The sequence below is a fragment of the Phoca vitulina genome, unplaced genomic scaffold, assembly GCF_004348235.1.
Source record: "Phoca vitulina isolate PV1807 unplaced genomic scaffold, GSC_HSeal_1.0 scaffold3, whole genome shotgun sequence".
NCBI lineage: Eukaryota > Metazoa > Chordata > Mammalia > Carnivora > Phocidae > Phoca > Phoca vitulina.
Window position 1 is genome coordinate 68,003,041 of NW_022589706.1, and position 25,305 is coordinate 68,028,345.

Here is a 25,305-nt window from a genome sequence, read left to right on the forward strand (position 1 = left end):
TCTGGAAGTCAAAAATTTCCTGCTGGGCAACACATCGTGATATCCCCTATACTTTCTTTGCCTGGTTTGAATCGATTGCAATCAGTAATTTTATATTGAAAACAAATGTCATTTGGTGATTTACAGATATTATTCAAACCAAAGACATATACAAAATATTCATTTAAAAAAATTTTTTTTGCATTTTCCTATATGGTATCAATAACATGCAATCAGTAGAACACATTAAAGAACACTTATATCTCAAAATATCTCTACCTTTTTAAAAAAAATTTAGAAATGTTATTTGATTTTTTATTACTTTGGAATTTTTTTTCACATATATGTCACAGTGTCTGACATCTCTTACATGTTGTCTCTTGCAAAAAAGCCAAGAAACAAATGAAGAATAAAAAGTGAGGGACTGTATCTATAATCTATATTTTGACTCTCAGGTGGCTCCTTACCAGCAAAAACAAACAAACAAAAAAACCCGCCCCAGATTTGTAACATAGTTTAAAGATGTTTAGATTTATTATTTCATTTTAATCTCATACAGGTGCAAACTTTTATTAATTCATTGTGCAAAATTTCACTGCGAAAAGACTAGGCAGGAAAATAAAGTGGCTTGGCCATTGCCATGGGGCTACTCAATGAATGAGTGTACACAGACCCATAGAAAAGCAAATTCCTTGCAACATACTAAGTCCTTTTTGTCTCCCTTTCTCTTCCTTCGATGTAGAAAACCTGCAATTCTGGTAGCTGATCATAAAAGAGAAGGAGATAAGTTAATATAAGATGTTTTCTCAGTAAATAGATGAGCTTTTCTAAAGATGAAGCTTTTCATAAAGAATGAAAGGTCTAAGTCTCTTAATTCCATCCGGAGGTTCAGATTAATTACCCTTTCACTCAAGGTCACTGACAGTGTAAAGAATTTCCAGGCCCCCTAGAGCCAAGTGTTATCTTTCTCATACAGCAACCATGGATGCTTAAGTAAATCAATACATGGCAATTAGCAGGTAATAGGCATGATTTTTAAGTAGAAATAAGATATGATGATCCGGCTGTAGTACACATCTGGCTAGCCACGGGTGAACAACTGCTGCTGTCTTGTTTTTGTAATAAAAGACCCATTTCAGTATATAGAGAAAGGGGGTATCAAGAAAAGGAAAAAAATCAAGATATGAAATGTTCAAATTATGCTACTTTAAAAAATATTTGGTGGGGTCTTATATATTCTTGGAACGACATACTTCTAGAGAAGAGTGATTCCATAATATTGTACTTTTCATTTTTTATAATATATTTCACTTTTTAGAACAGTTTTAAGTTGACAGAAAAACTGAGCAAAAAGTATAGAGTTCCCATATACTCTACCCTCTACACACCCATGCACACACACATATACACAGTTTCCCCATTATTAACCTCTCCCATTAGTGTTACAATTGTTGCAACTGATGAACTAATATTGATACAATTGCTAATTAAGGTTCATAGTTTACATTAATGCTTTCTCTGTGTTGCACAAGTCTATAGATTTTGACAAATGCATAATGTCATATATCTGCCATTACAGTATCATACAGAATACTTGCACTGCCTTAAAAATCCCCTGTGCTCCACCCTGTACCTCTAGATAAGATTCTGTAATATTGTATTTGTATGTATGAAACCCTAATATGATAGTATTTTAACCATAAAACTCTATCTTATAGGTATTTCAAGATCGATTTAGTAACTAGAATAGTGTGATTTTTTCTTCTTAAGACATCTTTGACATTTTTTCACCATATATCATTTCTATAAATTGTTTGTGGATACTACTGTAAGAAAGTAAGAATTTAAGACCTTGTCCTTAACTCAAAGAATTTGTAATTTAATTCAAATTAATCAATGAATGGTTGAAAAGTTAAAGAATACAAGGCAATGGATGGCAGGCTAGAAAGCAGTAGGATTAAGCGCTGAATGAGTGACATGGATAAAATTGGGGAATATTCAATAGAGCGATCACAGACAAGGGCATGAGGTCAAGAGAAAGGCTTAGTGGGTTCTGAGGGACTTGAAGAGGAGTAAGATATGGACAGTCAACTAGAGGGAAGGGCATTTAAGGCAGGTGAAAGAGCTTGGTCAAAGGTTATGTGAAGGGCAATTTTGTGTGTTGTGCCTCTAGGCTGATCTTTGAATGCAGGCAGTTTGTGAGGCTGTATTTGGTCCCATCTGTGAAATGCCTTTGCCCACATTTCTCATTGGGAACTTGACAATTTCCTGGTGGCATTTCAGGGCAGCAAGACCCATCTGCTCTGCTTCCAGGACTTACAGTCTTTGCCTTCTCAGCTCTCTTTATTTCAGCCCTGGAAAATATCTTCCTGGTTTAGACAAAGACTTTTTACTTCATACTACTAAGCTCACGAATTTTAACATGAGCTGAAGCTTTCAGCGGAGAAAAAATGCTAAAAGGAGAAGTAGATGTCTTTTATTTTTTTTTCCCTAGACTGGCTCAAATGCACTCTAAGGCAAAGACATGCAGGGTTCTCCATATTTGAGTGGGTGAGAATAAAAGGAAGAAAGGGAGAACATAGGGAGAAAATTAAAGCACAACTTTGGTTAATATTTCAAAATCCAAATAAACAACCTAATCTTACACCTAAAGGGGCTGGAAAAAGAGAAACAAACAAAACCTGAACCCAGCAAAAGGGAAATAACAAAATATCTAGGAATAAATTTAACCAAAGATGTGAAAAGCATGTACTCTGCAAAATATAAAACACTGATGAAAGAAATCAAGGTGATGAAAAGAAATGGAAAGACATTCCATGTTCATTGGTTGGAAGAACAAATATTGTTAAAATGTCTATACTATCAAAAGCAATTTGATAGACATTTATTTTACACATTTAATACCATCTCTATCAAAATACCAATAGCATTTTTCACAGAAGTAGAACAATCTTAAAATTTATATTGAACCACAAAAGACATTTAATAGCCAAAGCAATCCTGAAAAATAAAAACAAAACTGGAGGCATCACAATTCCAGACTTCAAGTTATATTACAAAGCAGAAGTAATTAAAACAGTATGGTACCGGCACAAAAACAGACACATAGATCAATGGAATAGAATAGAAAACCCAGAAACAAACCCACACTATATGAGGGGCGCCTGGGTGGCTCAGATGGTTAAGCGTCTGCCTTCGGCTCAGGTCATGATCCCAGGGTCCTGGGATTGAGTCTCGCATCGGGCTCTCTGCTCCTTGGGAGCCTGCTTCTCCCTCTGCCTCTCTCTCTCTCTGTCTCTCATGAATAAATAAATAAAATCTTTAAAAACAAAAAAACAACAAAAAAAACCCCCACACTATATGGTCAATTAATCTTCAACAAAGGAGAAATGTATATACAATGAGAAAAAGACAGTTTCTTCAAAAATGGTGCTGGGAAAACTGGACAGCAACATGCAAAAGAATGAAATTGGACCCTTTATTTCACCATACCCAAAAACAAATTCAAAAAGGATTAAAGACCTAAATGTGAGACCCGGGACCATAAAAATCCTAGAAAAGAAGGCAGGCAGTAACCTCTTTGACATCAATGGTAGCAATATTTTTCTATATATGTCTCCTGAGGCTAGGGAAATAAAAGCAGAAATAAACTATTGGAACTTCATCAAAATAAAAAGTTTCTGCACAGTGAAAGAAATAATCAACAAAACTAAATGGAAAACTACTGAATGGGAGAAGATATTTGCAAATGACATATCCAATAAAGGGTTAGTATATCCAAAATATCTAAAGAAGTGATAAAACTCAATGCCCAAAAAACAAATAACCCAATTAAAAAATTGGCAGAAGACGTGAACGGACATTTCTCCAAAAAAGACATACAGATGGCCAACAGACACACTGAAAGATGCTCGACATCACTCATCATCAGGGAAATGCAAATCAAAACCACAATAAGATATCACTTCACACCTGTCAGAATAGTTTATATCAAAAATATAAGAAACAACAAGTGCTGTTGTGGAGGATGTGGAGAAAAAGTAACCCTCTCGCACTGTTGGTGGAAATGCAAACTGGTGCAGCCACTATGGAAGACAGTTCCTCAAAAAATTAAAAATAGAACTACCTTATGATCCAGTAATCACACTACTGGGTATTTACCCAAAATATACAAAAACACTAAATCGAAGGGATATATGCACCCCTATGATTATAGCCACATTATTTATAATAGCCAAACTATGGAAGCAACCCAAGTGTCCATCAATAGATGAATGGATAAGGAAGATGTGGTATAATTTAATATGTATATATATGCATATATATATAATGCAATATTATTCAGCCATAAAAAGGAATGAAATCTTGCCCTTTGCAACAATATAAAGCTAAAGAGTAAAATGCTAAACAAAATAAGTCAGTCAGAGAACGACAAATACTATATGATCTCACTCATATGTGGAAATTAAGAAACAAATGAGCAAAGGGGAAAGAAAGACAGAGAGAGAAACCAAGAAACAGTCTCTTAACTCTATAGAACAAACTGATGGTCACCAGAGAAGAGGTCGGTGGGGGGATGGGTGCAATAGGTGATGGGAATTAAGGAGGGCACATGTCGTGATGAGCACTGGGTGATATATTGTCATATATTACCTGAAAGTAGTATAACACTGTATGTTAACTATACTGGAATTAAAACTTGTTTCAAAATTAGTTTCAGAACCAGAATGTCTGATATTACTAAGATAAATCTAGTTTCCGTCTCCTAGAAATGTTGAGAGCAAATTCTAATGACAAGGGCTGAGGACTGAGGAATAAATGAATGATATCAATAACCTTCAACCATGAGGCAGGATAAGAGGCAACAGGACAGGTTTAACAAGGAGGCCCCAGGACTGGCAAGTTGGCTTCAGAGGGATTTAGCCAAGTAAGATTTGCTCCTAGGGAGACCAACGGGACTTCATAGGGAAGTCTGGCGCCAGTAGTTTGAGGAAGCAAGTTTTTAAGTCAGGAAAGTAGCTCATATTAGGACAAAAACAATGAGGAATTTGTAACATGTAGAACTTTAAGAATTTGGTTAAAATATAAGAAGGTAGTAAAAAAAAGTCTGTGTTGTGACCTAGGACACAAACTCTGCCCCTTAATAAAAATATTCCCTATTCGATGTAATTGAGTCAGAGGAAGAGAGCCACAGAAGCTGGCATTCCTCATTCCAGGGCAGAGAATTCAGATGTGCTGGAGGTGAAGTTGGGGTGGAAAAGCACAGATAAGGGAGAGGCTAATTAAAGGGAAACTATTTCTCTACTCACAGCGCTTTTGACACCAAATGTGTTTTCCAAATCAAAAAATTCCCCAACTCTCTGTAAACACGGACTGGGTATTCTACAGTTTAATTCATCTTGGCACCACCTAGAGTTAGCACAGACTCCACGTATTAAGGACTCAGTCCCACAAACCTGCCCCCTACTTCAAACAATTCCTAGTAGTGGGTCCCCAGGTTACCCACACTTTTGTCCAACTTGGCTACAAATTGTGTGTTCCCAAGACCCCGTCCTCTTTGACAATTTGCTCACAAAATGATTCAGAAACTCAGGGCAACATTTACTTAAATGGTTTGTTATAAAGGATAGACAAATAACCAGGTGAAGAGGTATGTTGGGTGAGGTCCAGAAGGGTGCCAACCACAAGAGCTTCTATTCCTGTGGAGCTGGAATGCAGAAACTCTCCCAGTACATGGATGTGTTCACCAATCTGGAAGCTCTCTGAACCCTGTCATTTAGGGATTCTTACAGAGACTTCATCATGTAGGTATGATGGATTATTAACTCAATCTCCCGCTTCTCTACCCTCCTCAAAGGATTGGTGGGTGTAGGGGAGTGAGGCTGAAAATTATAAATTTCTAATCATGGTTTGGTCCTTCTGGTGACCAGCCCCCATCCAGGAGCCCCCCAAGAATCATTTCATTAGAACAAAAGATACTCCTATCATCCAGGAAATTCCAAGGGATTTAGGAGTGCTGTGTCAGGAATTGAATCAGGACCAAAGACCAAATATTAGAACAAAAGAGGCTCCTAGCACCCCTATCATGCAGGAAATTACAAAACTGGGGGCATAGATCAAATACAGATCTCTCTTATGTCACAGTGCTATGCTTATACTGTGTTTGTTTGAATCAGAAAGCAAATGCTCATTGTTTTTAATAGGTTCATTTACACTCAGAAATGTGGTCTTCCGTGCCTAGCACACTGCCTGAAACAGTGGCCACTTACTAAATACCTGGTAATTAAATCCATTAAATCCAGGATTTTAATGTGGTTATAACTAGTAGAGGAGCCATGGTTCATTGCTAGTTTTTTTGCTGTTGTTTTTGGTTTTGGGTTTTTTAGTAGATTAAAACAACATACATTTATTTTCACACAGTTTCTGTGGGTCACAGTCCAGGCATGCTTAGCTGGGTTCTTGGCTGTGAGTGTCATAAGGTGACAGACGAGGTATGAGTGCGCTGCATTCTTCGCAGGTGCTCAGGGTCTTCTTTCAAGCTCAGGTGGCTGTAGGCAGAATTCAGTTCCTTGCAGTTGTAGGACTGAGGTCCTTGTTTTCTTGTTCTTGTCAGTTGGCGTCCCCTCTCATCTAGAGGCTGCCTGCGGGCCCTCCCATAACACGGTAATTTATTTCCACAAGGCTCTCAGGATAATTTTTCTTCAAGGCTGTTGTTTGATTACGTCATGCTTGCTTAGGATAATCACCCTTTTGATTAACTCAAAATCAACTAATTTGGGACCTTAATTACCTCTACAAAATCCTTTCACCTTTGTCATATTCTCATCATGGCATTTTAGAATTTCAGCCTGGACCGAGGAAAAATCAATTGTCCAAAGTTCCTCTGTGATGCCAACTTGTAGAAAAGAATACAGTATTATTATCCTTTCTAATCTTTTCTCTAAATTGAGATGTCACAAACATAAAACGTTTGCAAATTTTAATCATATGACCAGGTATCATAGAATCATTGAATATTAGAGAATAAGTAGAAAAATACATTAGCCCAATTCCTCCCATCTGCAAATATAATTTGTTCTCCATTGTCCAAATAATTTTTTCAGAAGTATAAGCATCCAGTATTAAATGGAAATATTTACAAATGCTTGAAACTAGAGATTAATTGAGCCTTGTTGATACTATCACAGAAACTCAAAAGCAGGTCACCTAAACAATTTTATTCGTATCACAGCCTCTTTTTTTAGATCTGAAGAGAACATGATAAATGTAGCATCATTCAGGTCACAGACACTGTTATTTTTTTTATTTTTCTTTTTTGCAAATACTACTTGAATGACCATTTTGATCTGTGGAAATGCAAGATTAGCTCTTTTCTTGATTTTATTTTTATTTTTTTTTGAAATGTTTATATACTAGGTAGAATATATTTCCTGGAAACACTTTTCAACCATTCTTAAGGTGGAGTATTTCATTTTTCTATGGGGGGAGGAGTGATTTATATTGGTTTTCATACTGTCTTTAAATTTTTATATCCTCAACCTGCAAAGAATGAACTTTCAGCAAATAAAAGTATGTCAGTGGGGGAACTCACAGTGATTGTTCTCTGCGGGAAGGATTAAATAAATGTAGAGTTCCAAGTAGGCTTAGGCAATGAACTATAAAATACTAAGAGAATGCGAGAGGGAAATCGTCTATCTTCCATGCCAGCTGATTGTGCTGCCAGTGCCATACTCTGGAAATAGCAGTGACGTTATCTTTTTCTCTCTCTGCCTGTCTAGCAGCTGAGAGTTGGAGCCCTCCGTACCGAAACCTACTGACAAATCAGGGCACTGCTCACTGTTAGTAACAGGATAAGGCATGTAACCTAAGAGCCTGGCCACTGCTGGTTAGTGCTTTCAACATGAGGGGTGCCTTACGACTTGTAAGACCTGCCTCACAGGTTTGTCACTGACAATCTAACAGACAGAATACTCACAGAAGTGTTTTGTGAACAATAATTTATTTAAATGTTAATTATGTATAATATTGTCTTAGAAAGTGTACAAACATATATGTGTATATGTGTATATACACTTATGTGCATACACACATAATAAGAATCTAAATCAATATATACTTACATATGCATACACACATAATAAGAATCTAAATCAAATCCTTCTCTTCACAGCAAAATCGTTTTTAAAAACTGTTGCCTGATAATAATTTAGTGAACTTGTATAGTGTCTTTCTTTATATGTACTCTGAAAATTTTTAGAGTAAAATTAAATTAAAAATATAACACTCCAGAAACTGAACTAAGGTCTTTAATAGGTTAATGCCTCATTTATTTCTCAAAATAACTGTGAGACACAAGTATCATTATCTTAACTAACAAATGAGAAAATTAAATGCCAGAGGCTTTTATTAAAATTTCAATAATCATAGTCTTGATTTAGACATGAGAAGAGAAACACCACATGAAGGATATACACCTTTGGATTTACGATAGTCAAAACTACAGCTGATGGTTGAGATAAGTGTTAAGAATTTAATCAATACATGGGTGTTATTATCCTCATCAGTAGATGAGAAAATTGAAGGTTAAGAGTTTTAATAATTTGTCCAAGTTGAAGATGAAAGCCAAGATTCGAATCCAGATAGTCTTCAACTAAAACTTGTAGTATTTCCAGTCATTTATTTATTCAAAATATTTCTAGAGAACCCTCTCAGATAAAGAATTTCTGAGCAAAATTGCTATAGTCACTGGTATTGTGGAGTTTACAGCTGAGTAGGAGAAAGAGAAATTTATCTAGTAATTAGACAAGGAAATGTAACTGACATCATTCAAGTCTCTGCAAAATATCTCCCAAGAGAACACTCCCCATCTCCACTAATGGTATGCACTCCTCCCCCCGACAGTCTCTAGCACACTACCCTGTTAGAATTTCTTCATAGCACTTACTTGTTTGTTGATTGTGTTTATTTACTGCATATATCCCATAGAATAGAAGCTCCTGATATCTAGTTGATTGTTGTTCCCTAGTGCCTGGAATGCTGCCTGCCTCTTTTAAAATTTAGTTATTCATTAAATGCTTGTTAAAAACAGAGAAGAAGAAAGAAAGGATCCTGAAGTACAGTACTAGGAGAATATATTTTACCTGGCAGGAGAAATCAGAAATATTTGAGAAGTTATACTTAAATTGCAAATCTGAAGAATGAATGAGGTTTTAAAGGAGTGAGTGTGTGTGTGTGTGTGTGTGTGTGTGTGGTGGGGCAGGGGGCAGCAGGGAGTTTCAAGTAGAGGTGGGTAGAGTATGCAAAGGCCTGTGGTAGGACAGGACATTCCAAATATAAGACAGGAAAGAAGGCCAAGGGGCAACTTAAGTGCAGCATGTGACAGGAGAAGTAAGTTGGGCCAAGAGCCTTGCAGAAATTTTGACTTTGAAGAGCAATGAAGAGCCATTGAAGTATTTTAACCAAAAAGGCAGTATAATGACGTGTGCATGTGATGAGAAAAAAAGAGACAGAGTGAATGCAGAGATCCCAGTTTGGAGTCTCTGTGATAGTCTAGAAATTAGGTTGAAGGAGTTGGATGACTTTAATGATAAGAAAAGTTGTTGAGATCATGAGCTCCTTAGAAAACTATGCAGAGCCTGTGGTAGAGGGGAGATAAAGGGCAGAGAGGATGAGGATGGAAGGGTTGGCTACAGGTATCCAGCCTGTGCATTAGAATGGACAGTGATGTCATTTCCTAGAGGGGGCACGGCAGAGGAGCAGGGCGGGGATGGCACGTACCTCTACCTCCCCTTTACATCAGGCACCTCCTCAGTCTTGAAAGGTTTGGTAGAGGATAGACATTATTTATGTTTAAAAGCCTGAGGGTTTTCAGAAACGAAGAGCAGAGCCCACAACAGAAACCAGGCATCTTGATTTTGTCCTCTCTGCACATGAAGCATCATATTGCTTATTTAAAATAACTGTTGTGTTTTGAATTAGAAAAGGTTATATCCATATGACTATAAAACTTGAACTAATTTCTGAATATTTTTATGTTTTTAAGTAAATTCCTACATAGATCTCAAGGTCCAGATTGTATTTTTAACTAAACTAATCCTAAAGATGAAAAGATATACACCCTCATGAGATTTTTTTCTTTTCATTTTACTTTTTTTAAAAGGTTTTATTTATTTATTTGAGACAGAGCATGAGCAGGGGGCAGGAGCAGAGGGAGAGGGAGAATCAGACTCCCCACTGAGTAGGGAGCCTGACATGGGGCTCAATGTGGGGCTCAATACCGGGACCCTGGGATCATGACCTGAGCCGAAGGCAGACGCTTAAGCGACTGAGCCACCCAGGTGCCCCTTTTCTTTTCATTTTAGAATCAAGAATAATATCCCTCCCCAAATATAATTAGATATTTTCATTTCAATACACCTATCTGAACATTCCCAAGAATTTCAAAGACTGAAGAAGGAAAACAGGAAATGCGTAAATACTGGAATAAGAACATCCAGTACCTAAAATGTGAAAGTACAATTGGATCTCATTATATAATATGAAAAGGATTACAAAACCCACAGCACAAAGGAGGTCTGTGTCTTTCCTTTTGATGTGCCTGTGTAGTGAGACTGCAATTAGTGGTAATAGGAGTTGCATGTGTAGCTCAAAGGGGCTCGATGCAAGTTTGCAGCAGGGTACAAAATGGTACAAGTAAAACCCAGTTCTCATTACCAACATTTAATTTTACTGTCTCCTTTAGATAGCATAACTTTTCCATTATCAGAATTCCTCCAACCCATTACATCGCCAATGCAATTATAAATGCAGTATACATTCATCGAAGCTGATAAAAAAAATCAAATGCAGCAAATTGATTTGAGGTGAAGGGGTTGGAAATCAAATGGTGGTCAAGTTGTATATGAAATGTTACCTACACTCCTATTCTTATGGTTCCAAAGAATACATGCTTACCCTTAAAGACAAATACTCTGTTCTGATACAGAAGCATCTTTTTTTTTAGGTTCTGATTTTAATATGCTAGATTTTTCTCAGGCAATAAGCAATCCCTTAAATTTTGTAAACTGGCATTCATTCATCCGTTCTATAATAGTTTCTCCAGCATATTCCTAGAATTAACTTGCTTTTAACACTCTTGCTTAGCTCTGTGTAGAACTTGCATGCATACAAACGTGCATTGCACACATTTGAAGATTTGTAGCCATTTAAATTGGTATGCATATCCTATGTGCATATAATAGATGTATAAATATGTTACTAAACCAGATGGTTCTCCACACTGTGCATTTATTTATATACACACAATATCAGAGTACACAAATAAAGCTTTTTAGTTATAAGCAAATTTGCTAAGCATATCACAGTATCTATGTATTTCTCTTCCTTAAAAAGTATTTGATCATTTAACATTTTATGTTAAATTTCTTTCATTGATTCCGTTTCTATTCTCTTCTGCATCTTAATTCCTATTTTTCTGTAACGGAATAAAGTAATAAATTTATTTTCATCATCTATAAAATTTTTCTGTCCACTATATAATACACAATAAGCTTTATTTCATATTAAAAATTTTCCTGAGATCATCATGGTGAAAATGGGCATTAACTTGAACATTGCATCTCCTCTATTCCCTCTAACTTCTTAAGTGACTTGCTTAAATATTCAAAGTAGTGCCACAGATTTACTCACAGCACAGTTTACACTTAAGGGCAAAAACATAGTCCCTTTATTTTGTGTACTAACAGTCTGAACTTAAAAGCCCTGACTCTCTGGGTGGTAGGGGGAAAATTTGCCCAACTGTTTTTGAATTTAATTTGAGCAAATATTTAATAGTCCCTTTACATAATGCTTACTCTCTTTAGATAAAAATACTCATGTTTTCAGTCGCTCAACCGACCTCCGCCCACTCCGTAAGACAGCACTTCGTTGAAAGAGAAAATGGTGCTCAGACCTGCTGTGGTTTCCGGACTCTGCTCTGCTTCCGTGTCCCCAATGCTGTGTAACCTGTTGCTGAATGGTTTTGTCAGTGGTCATGAAGATAGGCTCCTATCCTCTTCTCAGTCCTTATTCCCAAATAGCAGCCAGCTAAAAATCCTTACCTTTTCGCTGAGTAGGGTTATAGAAAGCGGAGACCCTGAAAGTAGAAGCTGCATGAAAATTGAGAAGTTGGAAACTGTGAACTGTCGCTACCAAACCTGCAAACCTGCCTTCATCTGCCCCTGGCTTTTTTTTCTTACGGTTGTTTTGGGGCAGCATATATTAGAATCACCTGGAGGGCTTGCTAAACCCTCCATTTCTGGGTCCCACCATAGAATTTCTGATTCAGTTGGTCTTGAACGGGGCCTGATATAATTTGCATGGCTGAAATTCCCAAGTGATGCTAATGCTGCTGGTCTAGGGACTTCACTTTGAGAACCACAGCAGTAAGGAAGTTTGGCTTTGTATCAACTTTGTATCCCATCCTTTTCCATCTTCTTAGAGCTCTTGCTTCATCAATTATTCCTTCTATTTCTTTATTCTTCCATCTCTTCCTCACTGAGGAATCCTTTTGATCACCATAGAGGTGTGGTCTACTCTTCCTGTCAAAACAAAACAAAACAAAATGCATGCATAGCTATAAGTAGTTTTGATAGGTCAAAGATGCATCTCTGGCTACCATATGATCTATAAAAAGCTAAACTTCTTGGAGGAGTTTTCTACTTATGCTTTAGCTACTTCATTACTTTGTTGTTGTTGTAGCTTTCTGCAATCTTTCCCTACTTCTACTACTATAGCGTTACTGATGGTCTGGTTAGTCTAAGTAAATGTTATACTTCTTTTTTTTGGATTTTATTTCTTTATTTGAGAAAGAGAGATAGTGAGAGGGAGAGCGTGAGCAGGGGGCGGAAAGGGGGAAGCAGACTCCCTGCTGAGCAGAGAACCCAACATGGGGCTCCATCCCAGGACCCTGGGATCATGACCTGAGCTGAAGGCAGACGCTTAAACCAACTGAGCCACCCAGGTGCCCCAAATGTTATACTTCTATGGCTCTAATTTAGTTATTTTTAGCTAGGACAAAACTTTATTTTAAGAGGAAATAAAAATTTCAGGGAATTTTATAATTCCCCTTGTATCTTCTGATTCAGGTTCCAAGTTGTTCTGCTACTTACAGGTTAGGTAATTACAAGCAAGTGCTTAATCTCTCTGAGGCTCAATATTCACACATGGTAACTAGAATTAATAATGTCTATCTTATAAGACTATTCTGAGGTTAGAGCTAATGTGTATATAATGCCTAGAATAGTGCTGGGAATGTCAGTGGTAGCTAGTGATAACAACAGAAATAAAAATCTAACTTTGACATTTAGAACACAGAAAAATCAGATTGAGTTTGTGCTTTGTCACCAACTATCAGAATGCAGGAGGTTGCTAGTATTGATTTCCTAAGTGGAGTGCTTATGATAAGCAAATTCTAATGAATCAAAAGAGTGGTCCCCTATGAACTAAGCAGATCACTTGTTGAAAATGGTACCTTATCGGGCGCCTGGGTGGCTCAGTCGGTTAAGCAGCTGCCTTCGGCTCAGGTCGTGATCCCAGGATCCTGGGATCAAGCCACGCATCAGGCTCCCTGCTCAGCGGGAAGCCTGCTTCTCCCTCTCCCACTCCCCCTGCTTGTGTTCCTTCTCTAGCTGTCTCTGTCAAATAAATAAAATCTTTAAAAAAAAAAAGAAAATGGTACCTTATCAAAAAAAGAAAAAAAGAAAAGGTACCTTATCATCTAACATCCTACAGATAGTCTATAATACACATTATATTTATTAAATATCAATGTTATAATAAATATTCTCTCTATATATATTCACCTATTCATCTCTTGGTGGACATTTGGGCTGTTTCCACATTTTGACTATTGTAAATAATGCTGCTATGAACATTAGTGTACAGATATCTGTTTGAATCTCTCTTTTTAATTCCTTTGGTTATATAGCCAGAGATGGAATTGCTAAACTAATAGCTATATTTTAACAATATATAATATTTGTTTTATTGAAAATGCCTACTGTTGAGATGTCTTTTTGTATACAAAATCATATTCATTTAATAAATTTGCTTTTATTTATTGTATATATGCCAATCTACTAAGTACTTTATTATATCTTAGATAATTGCTGATAGTTATTACAAATTAATATTTGATTGATATTTACAATTATTATCTCATTGAATCCATACAGTAACCCCTGAAGAAAAAGTGTATATGTATTTTTATGCTAAATTTATTAAATGGAAAAACTGGGGCTCAGACAGGTTAATAACTTCCCTAAGGTCAAACACCTCTACAGGAGTACAAGCAGGCTTGGCAACTAGGATTATTTGCCTCAAAGATCATGCTCTGAATTACTACCCTTTCTTATATTTAGCAAACTAACCGACCTCTGACTTTATATTTAGGAGCCTCGTATTTACCTTTAAAATTTTACTTAACTACTTTAAAGTGTGAAATTTCCTAAGGGGAATTCTGTGTTGTTTTCACCATAGCAAATTCATATATCTGATAAAATATCTGTCAAGTAAATAATTTTAGTATAAGCATTTGGTAGTCATAACAGCAGCTTTTTCCTATTTGTCTTCTAATTCCATGAGAAAACATGGAACATAGGACCAGCCTAAGATATATATATATATATATATATATATATATATATATATATATATATGTTTCTTTAATGGAATTTTCTTGTTATTTGTCCCTTTTTTTTTTTTTTTCAGCCATTATATGTGTACCTGACTGTGGTTTGGCTGTTAGAAAACTAAAATAAAGATAGGTTAGATATAGCTGAAATTCTCCAAGAATTCATCAAAATATTGAAACTATAAGTAACATATTTCACAATAATTTAATGGTATTATCAAGTGTATACAATACAAATGGAAATACTTCTATTCATCACTTCATTTGAAATTGGTAAACAAACGTGGCTTATATGTCAATACTTCTCACTCCTTTATGATTTGGAACAATATTTACTAAAATAATTTTTTTTTAAACTTTGTCTCTTCAGATGTTTGGTCAAAAAAGTTTGGAGCATCCTCCACAATTATTTCCTAGAGAATGACACCATACATCAGTCTACAGATTACTGTGAACAGTCCTGCAGTGAATAAATGTGATTAATGTATTCACTCAAAAATTTTTAAATTCTGATTTAGAAATTACACTTTATATCTGGAAAGCTCTTAACCTCTGTGGAGTCTAACCTGGCGACTGACAGTAAAACAGAAAATGAAAAAATGTGTTTGGATTTCATACTGGTATATATAAATATTTGCTTGAATATATTGCCACCTGCACTAAACTTCAGTATGAGGAATATTAAGTCACTGGCAAGATTTCATTCAGTTGACAGTATTTCTAAATTTACTCCTTTGATTGTTATATGTCAAGCATATTAAACAAATGAAGGACCTGGTGCTGAAAAATAAGTTACAGATCATTGAGTTCAAGATTAAATATATTGGGTAATTCAGGAACAATGGAATTTGTGTACTAGGATAAAAATTTAAGAAATTTACTCCATTATATAAATTGAAATATCTGTGTTTTTATATTCTTATCAGAAAACAGGTAAAATTTAAACCAGTAATATTTTATACTTGAGTAACTGATTTAGTGCCTGAAATTTATTTTTTAAATGAACTTGGTTTATTCATATACTATACTAGTATATTGTGGGATAGGCTTTATAAGAAAAGAAGGGATTGTATGAAATAATGTCAAGGTCAGATGAAAAAAGGACTTGATCATAAAGTTGTTCAGGCAATGTGTTATAACTTCCTACTGAAAAGAAAAGATACACTAAACATTACTTAGGTTGTTTCTATGTGCTTTTAATATAAAAAACGTGTCCAGAAACTCATTTTCACTTTAAAAAGTGAGAAATGGTTGCATTAGATATGATAAACTTTTACGATCTGATATAATTTTTTAGGCATCCGGAATCCACTGCACTGCCTTCTCTTTTACCTTAATACCCAAATACTAAAATTCACTGGGAAGTTGCCTTGTATCTCTCAGTTCCATTAAGAACAAATAAAGGTCATATTTAGGTAACAGTATTTTGAAAATCCACTTAATGTCTATGCCAGTGATGGAGTGCTACCTATTCTTGAATTCTATTCCACAACTAATGACAAGATGAAAGTCAAAATTTGTTTTTATGTGGATATTAGATGTCTTTTAGACAGTAATTACTTCCAGGTGCTATCACTGAGGCTTTAGTGAGCTAAAGATTCTCTTGAACGGGGCGCCTGGGTGGCTCAGTTGGTTAAGCGACTGCCTTCGGCTCAGGTCATGATCCTGGAGTCCCTGGATCGAGTCCCGCATCGGGCTCCCTGCTCGGTAGGGAGTCTGCTTCTCCCTCTGACCCTCCCCCCTCTCATGTGCTCTCTCTCATTCTCTCTCTCTCAAATAAATAAATAAAATCTTTAAAAAAAAAAAAAAGATTCTCTTGAACGATACCCTCACACAACTTACACGCTCTCCTCTACACTTTAAATGGCCTGAATTATTCCAGGAAGATTGTTGGGACCTTTGTGGGACATCTAATTACAACTTAAATGGAATCTGAACAAATTGATAAGAAATGGGGAGGCAGATAGAGAAGAAAGAATAATCTTTATTACTATATTTATTACTTTACTACAACTTGGAGAATATATTCAACATAAGGGCTGAATGAGCTCCCTAACTAAACCCCAAATTTGAACAGACCTAAGCACCTGGTTCTGGATAAGACTTATGGGTTAGAAGTACTGAGGGAAATCTGTGCTATCTACAGACACCTGTCTCCCAAAGGAAAAAAGGGCTAAGCTAATTTAAGCAGTTCATTTAAGCTGCTCAATTTGGTTTTCTCAAATTGACCAATCAGGTGACTCTCACTCTTTCCTTTGGGACAGAATGAATTCAGTTTTCTCAATGTGGAAAGAGACAGGAAGAGTATGGATGAAGTATTCTCCCCTAACAAAGTTATTTGAATGATATTCCTGGAGGCAACTCTGATGTCATTGGACATACATCAACTCTTGAATCAAGAGACCCTGGTGAGCTTTTGGTTCTAACCATTGAGAGGCTGTTTTATCTTCAAGAAACAAATTGAGGGTTGCAGAAGGGAGGGGGGTGGGGGATGGGGTAACGGGGTGATGGGCATTAAGGAGGGCACAGGTTGTTATACACAACTAATGAATCATTGAGCACTACATCAAAAACTAATGATGTACTATATGTTGGCTAATTGAACTTAATAATAAAAAAAAGAAACTATCCAACCTCCAGTTTTCTCATTTGTAAATTAATAATTACATACCTAACATTTAAGGTTATTTTAAAGGTTAAAACAAATAATGCATGTGAAAGTATTAAACTGAGAAAATATAAAATATTATTTTATTAAATGGTTAGGTTAATCAAGAGTTCTTAAGCAGTGTGCTAAGCAATGGAGATGTAAAGATGAAGAAGATACCGTCTCTGCCATTGAGTCTCAGGTAAGAAACAAAAACATAAACAGATCATTTCAGGGAAAAAGTTGGGAATGAGAAATAGCCTGAGTATTTATGGATGAATTGAAGTCTCATTCATTAAAAGCTCATGGGAATATTTAAGTTACAAGTTTTAATATAGATCACATGAACCCATGGAATAAAGAGCAGTTAAGTTTATGCCCTTCGTTTTCTTTCTATACTTACTTTGTTCCTCTGACATTTATAGGAACATAAATTCCATGAAGTCAAACACTACTATCTAGGTCATGTCATATGGTGGTAACACTGGATTTATCAACATCAGGCTGTATCTTGTGAAAAACTAGGGAGCATGTCACAAGATCAGCAAGCTTATAGAATAGGATTGTCATTTAGATAAAAGCCAAAGCCAAGAGATTGTTCTCAGTACAATCGGAGCTTCAAAAATGCAGAAGGAAAAATCTGTGCAGTAGTACAGGGTCAAAGCCAAATAGGGATTAAAAATCACACACACACACACAAATACAGGAACTATAGATTTACACAGAAGAAGGTTAATTTCTTGAACTGAGATAGTCTAATCCTAAACAGAGAGCTGTCTTATGCAGGCAGCTGAAAGTAGTCTACAGCCTACCTTTTTCAAAATTCTCTTATTTTTAAAAAGTGTGATAAAATATACCTAACATGAAGTTTAGCACTTTAACCATTTTAAGGAGTACAATTTCGTGACATTAAGTACATTCGTGACATTTTTAGAACTTCATTATCCCAAACAGGAAGTCTGTACCCATTAAATGGTAAGTCCCTGTTCTTCCCTTCCTTCAGCCCCTGGTTACTGCTATTCTACTTCGTCTCTATGAATTTATCTCTTCTAAATACCTAGCATAGTGGAATCATAATTTTTGTGCTTGGCTTATTTCACTTGTAGTAGTTTTGATGTTTATCCACCTTGTAGCAGGGATCAGAATTTCATTGCTTTTTAAGCTTGAATAATATTCCATTGTATGTGTATACCACTTCAAAAAAAAAAACAATTCATCTGTTGACAGACATTTTGGTTGTTTCCACCTTTTGGTTATTGTGAATAATGCTGCTATGAACACTGGAATATAAATATCTGTTGAGTCCTTGATTTCATTCTTTTGGGTGTTCACTCAGTAGTGGACAGCAAGTCTGTTTAATTTGGGGGTAAATCACCATACCGTTTTCCACCATAGCTGCACCACTCTACATTCCCATCAGGAATGCCTGAGTGCTCCAATTTCCCCACATCCTCACTCACACTTGTTATTTTCTCTTTCTGTTTGTCTGTTCCTTTATTAGGTATAGCCATCTAATGGATGGGAGGTGGTAGCTCATTATGGTTTCGATTTGCATTTCCCTAATGACTGACATTGCTGCAGAGCATCTTTTCACATGCTTATTGGCCATTTGTATATGTGCCTTGGAGAAATGTCTATTCAAACTCCTTGCCTATTTTTGAATTGGGTTGTCTGGCTTTTTTGTTGTTGAGTTATAGGAGTTCTTTCTATATTCTGAATATCCATCCCTTATCAGTTATATGATTTGCAAATATTTTCCCTCGTTTTATGGATTGTCTTCTCACTCTCTTCATAGTGGCCTTTGGTGTACAAATGTTTTAATTTTGTTGAAGTCCACTTGATCTATTCGTTCTGTTGTTGCCTGTGCTTTTGGTGTCATATCCAAGAAATCATTTTCAGCCTACTTTTTAAAGCAAGAAAACAATAAACAGAAACTAGAACAATGCCCAATTAGCTTTTGCAATATTATTTATTATTTTTATCTTTCACTTTACTAAGTAAAATAAGAAAAAAATGAGATGGAGAAAAATCACTGAGACTTAGCTAAATATATTTTTGTTACTGCATATACAATTGTTATTAAAACTATAAAAATCACTAATAAAGAATTTGCCTAAAATTGTCATTGTACTATCCCAAATAAAAAAGACAAACTCTTTCTTCCCATTGCAAACTTGAAAAATAATATTTTTATGATATTCACGAAATGCTGTAGTGCCTGGTTTGTTTGTAGCAATACATGAAAAAAGACTGATTTTATTACCAATGGGGAAAATTGGCAAATATCTTGTCTTTCTTTTCAAGTCTCGGCGTAATTTACAGGTTAATTGTGCATCACAAACACAAAGTATTTAGATGGGAGAGTTGCTTTCTTTATATTGCTATTGATCTAAATCCACATGAAGAAAAAAGGCATTAATTTGAGGGTAAAGAGGTGTCAGAAATGATTTACAGATTTCATGGGGTGTCAGGAAATGGACATCACTATCTAGTAGCTTTTATGAATACTAAGGATAAAATTCTGAGAGAACTAGGCTACAAAATAATCATTTCACAGAAGCGAATATTGACATAAAACCAGTATGTCTTGTTCTTAAATGAATAGTAGAGATGAATCATGGAGATTATTCAGTATCACTGAATAATCGATGATCTAGCCAAAGCTGTCTTCCAAGGGTGTTAAAGCCTCCTTTTCTGCTCTAAAAAGAGCTCTAAATTCCTGAAGGAAGAATCTGAAATAAGCTGGACTCACCCTCATAAACAATGCAAAAGTTACCCATCTGTTACAGCTGAATGACCTTCATATTTACATACCCGAAAGTACCTGCTTAGAAAGCCATCTGGAAAGTGTTACACTGTTCTTGTTTGCCAGAATTTGTATTAAGAGGGTTAGAAACCACCAATAAAAAAGTAAATTAGTTCAAATAGGAGATGCGGGGGAAAATATGGATTCATATTTTTTTAAAGATTTTTTATTTATTTGACAGAGAGAGACACAGTGAGAGAGGGAACACAAGCAGGGGGAGTGGGAGAGGGAGAAGCAGGCTTCCCACAGAGCAGGGAGCCCGATGCAGTGCTCGATCCCAGGACCCTGGGATCATGACCCGAGCTGAAGGCAGACGGTTAACGACTGAGCCACCCAGGTGCCCCTGGATTCATATGTTCTTACCAACAAAATTAGAGCACATAACAAGAATTGATGTTTCAACAAGAAAGAAAATTTTGGTTTTACTGTTAGTCATCATAGCAGAGGTAAATACCTGATGCAACAATAGACACAGGTAATAATGTTGAAATGTGGGACTTGGATGGCAGGAGAAGCAGAGGCATCTTTTATATATTTTTAAAAACCATCAATTTCAGGGTGCCTGGCTGGCTCAGTTGGAAAAGCATATGACTTTTGATCTTGGGGTCATGAGTTCGAGACCCATGTTGAGTGTAGAGATTACTAAAAAATAATAATAATAATAATAAACTTAAAAAATCAATTTCAGTTTATATACATAGTTGAATAGCACAAAAGAAAATATTTTGTGGAGTTCCCTCTTTGATCCTTGAATGTATGTGAGCTCAGTAAAGAAAGCTAGATTAAAACCAAATACATAGGAATCTTTATTATTTCTTTCTGCAACTTTACTGAGAGTTGCTCCTTAGATGAAGAGCAAGCTATTACCTTCAATATTTTATTTCTCCAAAAATATTTTCCTCATTCTCTATCAACTAATAGGAGTGCAGGTCAACTCATTCTGGCGTATTGCTGTCTTCTTCAGATGTATCCAAGAATTCACCAAGTAATATATACATTTTTCTTGAAAGCACCAACTACCAGGCATTTTTCTTTTATAGTGTTTTTAATCGAGAGAATATTTTTCCAGGCACCTCGGCATGGTTGTGGATTTTATTTTATTCAAAATGACATCTAGTCCCAGTCATAATCTGAATTGCAGCAGGGCGGAGCAGGAGATGGATGATATATGAGGATGGTGATTATTCATAACTGTTATGTTAAGAAACAGAATAAAGAAATTCTTCTTCCACTACTCAAAAAAAAATGATACTTTGTTAACTGAAAATGATTTCATATTTAGAAGGTGTTTCCTCTATATAAATATGATTTTCTGGTTGCTCATCAAATTTCAGTTTCTATAGTATTTCTGAAATTCAGGTAGATACCAGAGTACTAGCTTTAGACTCTCAAAAACAAAAGAAAACAAAAAGGCAACCAATAGATATAAAGGAAATAAAATAATAGCTTCAATAAAAATAACAATATTTAAAGAAAGAAATTAAAATTCTCTATGAGATATCCTTATATATGATACAAAAATATAAAAATAACCGTCATAGACCACACACAGAAAAGTTCAGTGCAGTTAAGTACAACACTTGACATTTTGTTCCATTTTTCTGACCTGTATTATCCCTAGGCCTGGAAAATAGCACCAGTATTAACTTTATATGTGATCCAAGCAATATTCTGACTATCTCAGGGGTTAAGCTAAACCAAGGGGCTTATCAAAGTGTTGGAACAAATTACTTTAACGTTGCCATTATCTGAAGGAGCAGGACAAGTGTTAATCTCTACTGCACTGATGACTAATACTCAGCTGCACAGGCACCAAATAACTGCACAATAATGTGAAAGGCGTATTTGTTCTGGAAGGGTTCGCATTTATTTGGTAGAGGGTAGAGGGTTTGGTTGCTGACCAGGTTGAGGTCACAGGGTAAGATTAGGTATTTGGAAAGAATGCACATCTTGTTTTCATTATCAAAACGGTATATATATTTTTAAAAAAGGGTATAAAAAAACAAGCTTTAAAAAGACATGAAGACCTTCAAATAGCTTGCTTGACTTCAACCCTTACTACCTACATGTTTTCCTTTACCCATTCATTTTCAAAACAATTTTTTTTTACTATTTTAGGAAGTGTCATCATGCTTTATTCAGTTACAATCTTTTTGTCTTTACGTTCTGGCCAGAGGGTGGCTGAGCCAGTGTGAGTTAAGGGTTTCTTTCCTGAGCCTTTGGAAGTCATCCAAATTGGTTTGTCAGCTGCCAGTTTGTGGCCCTTTATCTAATGATGTGGTGGTCACAGCTGATTCTCATGTCACACGTGAAATCTATGATAAGCTGGAAAATCATTTAGTGTCTTGGGGAACAGATTAAATTTTCAAAGGCATTCATCATTGCCTTGACATTGACTTACATTTTAGTGATTAGCATGATATATTGTTTATTGGTTAAAAATAAAAATTGACAATGTTGGTGCTCTTTTGATAAAGTTCTTTGGTGCATACTATACTCTATGAAGTAGTTTTAAAGATAGATATTTATTAATGGTCTTGATCCCCCTGGTAATCTACATCAGAAAAAATGTGCTTTATAAAGGAAATGTCTGTGTGTATTAGACAGAGACACTTTTCAGGATTAGCACTACAAAAAAGAAAATTATTTCTTTCAAAAGGCCAATTAGTAGTCTGGGGTTTCAAAAATGTTTTATTCCTCATTCAGTGTGGAATATATTATTCCTATCCGCCTTGCAAAGATAGTCTCTTGGAAGTTTTAATTTTGGTATTTGGTATTTGTAGACAAAATAAATTTCCTTATGTACCAAATATGGATGTCATTATTTTGAAGATATGTTTTAATCTAAAGATAAAAATATCATCAGAAAATATAGTATATCAAAACAAAATGTATCTACTATCAAGTGTTCATTTTTTTCATCAATTCAACATTATTTTGAATATCTACCAAATTCCAGACACTGCTCTAGGTGTTGGAATTTCTAATCACTGAAGAATAAAAAGAAAAAAAAAGCTGAAGTCCCTTCCCTCATAATGAGACAACAATAAGAAAGATAAATAAAATAAATAATATGTTAGATAGTGATAAATGATCGGAAAAAGCAGAGGGAACAGAGTAAGGAAAGTGCATGTGCGTAGGTAAGGATCTCAGGGGCTAGTGGTGATTCAAACAAGATGTATAGAAGCTCACTGTAAAGGTGGAATTTGAGTAAAGACCTGGAGGAGGTGAGGGCACAAGGCTTGTGATTTCTAGAGGAGAAGCCTTCCAGACAGAGGGACACTCCAAGGACAAACGCCCTGAGGAAGGACTGCACCTGGCATCAGCACGGTAGAACAGTGAGCTAGAAGGAGAGCCAGGGCAGATGAAGTCAGAGAAGTTAGAGGGGCCAGATAGGTGGCAAACCTCATTCATCATCAGGAAACCATTGAAGGGTCTTGAGCAGAGCAGTAATATTACTTGACCTACATTTAACACAATTGTCCTATATGCTTTGGTGTGAGTAAACTGCCACAGAGAAGGGAAACCGGTTAGATTATTGCAATAATTAATAATATTTTTTAGGATATAATATTTACACACATAAATTTAATAGAAAACAATGCAAAGGATACAATCATGCTGCTACATAATCATCCTTTAATCATCTTTAATGGATTGCCCAGCACTACCAAAATTGTTTCATACTTTTTTTCTTTCCCTAAGCCTACGACTTCTATATACTTCACTCTAGCAACCAGGGGAAAAAAAAAAGTCTCCAACTTCACAAAAAAGGTTCATTCATTTATTATTTTAATAAAAATGTGTAGAGCATCAATATGTTCCAGGCATAAAGATAGTCACTAAAGATATGAGGATGAGTAACAAGCAGTCATTTTTTTTTTAATTCTCACAGTCTCATGAGCAAAACAGAAATGCAAAAAGATATCTGTAATACATTTAAGAAGCACAATGCCAGAGATATGTCCAGGGCATTACTGAAGCACAGAGTATAGAGAGAGTAAGGATACATATTTTGTCTTGGAAATCAGGAAAAAGTTTCTGAGTATTGTTCCAAGTAGACCACTCTCCTCAAATTCTGATCCTCACACTCTTAGATATAAATAAAGCCATATACCTAGGAAATAGTTTTCAGAGGTTTGAGAGCATTGAATTTTCTCTTAGATACCCAACATTCATCTTATAGTTTTAAACATATGAACCACTTCAAAATGTCTAATCGTGTATATTCAATTTCATTTTTTTCTTCTTGCTCTCATGTCCTTAGTACCACTTGTAAAACTGAAAAATTTTCACTGAAGTCTGTGTACATCCATCCATCAATTTATCTCTGGAAATCATCCAAATTTGTCTTTAAAATATCACTTTACTGCTTCCTCGTGATGTGATAGTCACAGCTGATACTTATGTCACTTATGAAAGTCTATGAGAGACTAGAATATCATGAATGTATTGGAGGAAAAGAAATGACAATTGCAACATCACTTATTAGTGGAGGTGTATTGATTCATCAACAAAGAAGAAACACGGGACTAACATAGTTTTTCTGTCTCTCTCAGAGAAATGCCGTAGACATAATGAGCTTGATTTCAACATGGTGCTTGATAGATACTCCATGTGAATCTGGTTTAGCAATTGTATCCAACTGTGTTAATCAGATAACATCAATCTGGAGGGTGGTAGTCTTAATTCTATGCGACAAAAATTTGAATTTGACTTCATTTGGCTTCTCCATTCTTATAAGTAATATTTAAAAGGACCTATTTCAAAATACCTGCCACACACACAACTGTTCAATAATGCACAAAGATATGGAAAACATTATCAAATTCAAAATGATACAAAACTAAGAGCAAATCTTATCTAAATTAAAGCACCTGTAACCAAAGTAATCTTGATAGTTTGGAACAATAGGGGAAATTCTGTAGAAATAAGTTGTAAACTTACATTTATAATCAATGGAAAAAGGAGATAATAGGATTTCTAAGCTGAAATAACTAGCAGTTCCTCATTTACTCTTCCTGATTTCTCAAGGAAATTCTTCAGAAAAGTCACAAGAAACAAGGTTATAACATCACTGGGAACTAGGTATTCTAGTCAAGTTGTACCAGAATCCTGGTATGGCCATGAAGTTGGTCAGAAGAAAGTTCCAGTCACTCCATGCTGAACCTCTTTCTTAGAAACATACAGACATCAACATTA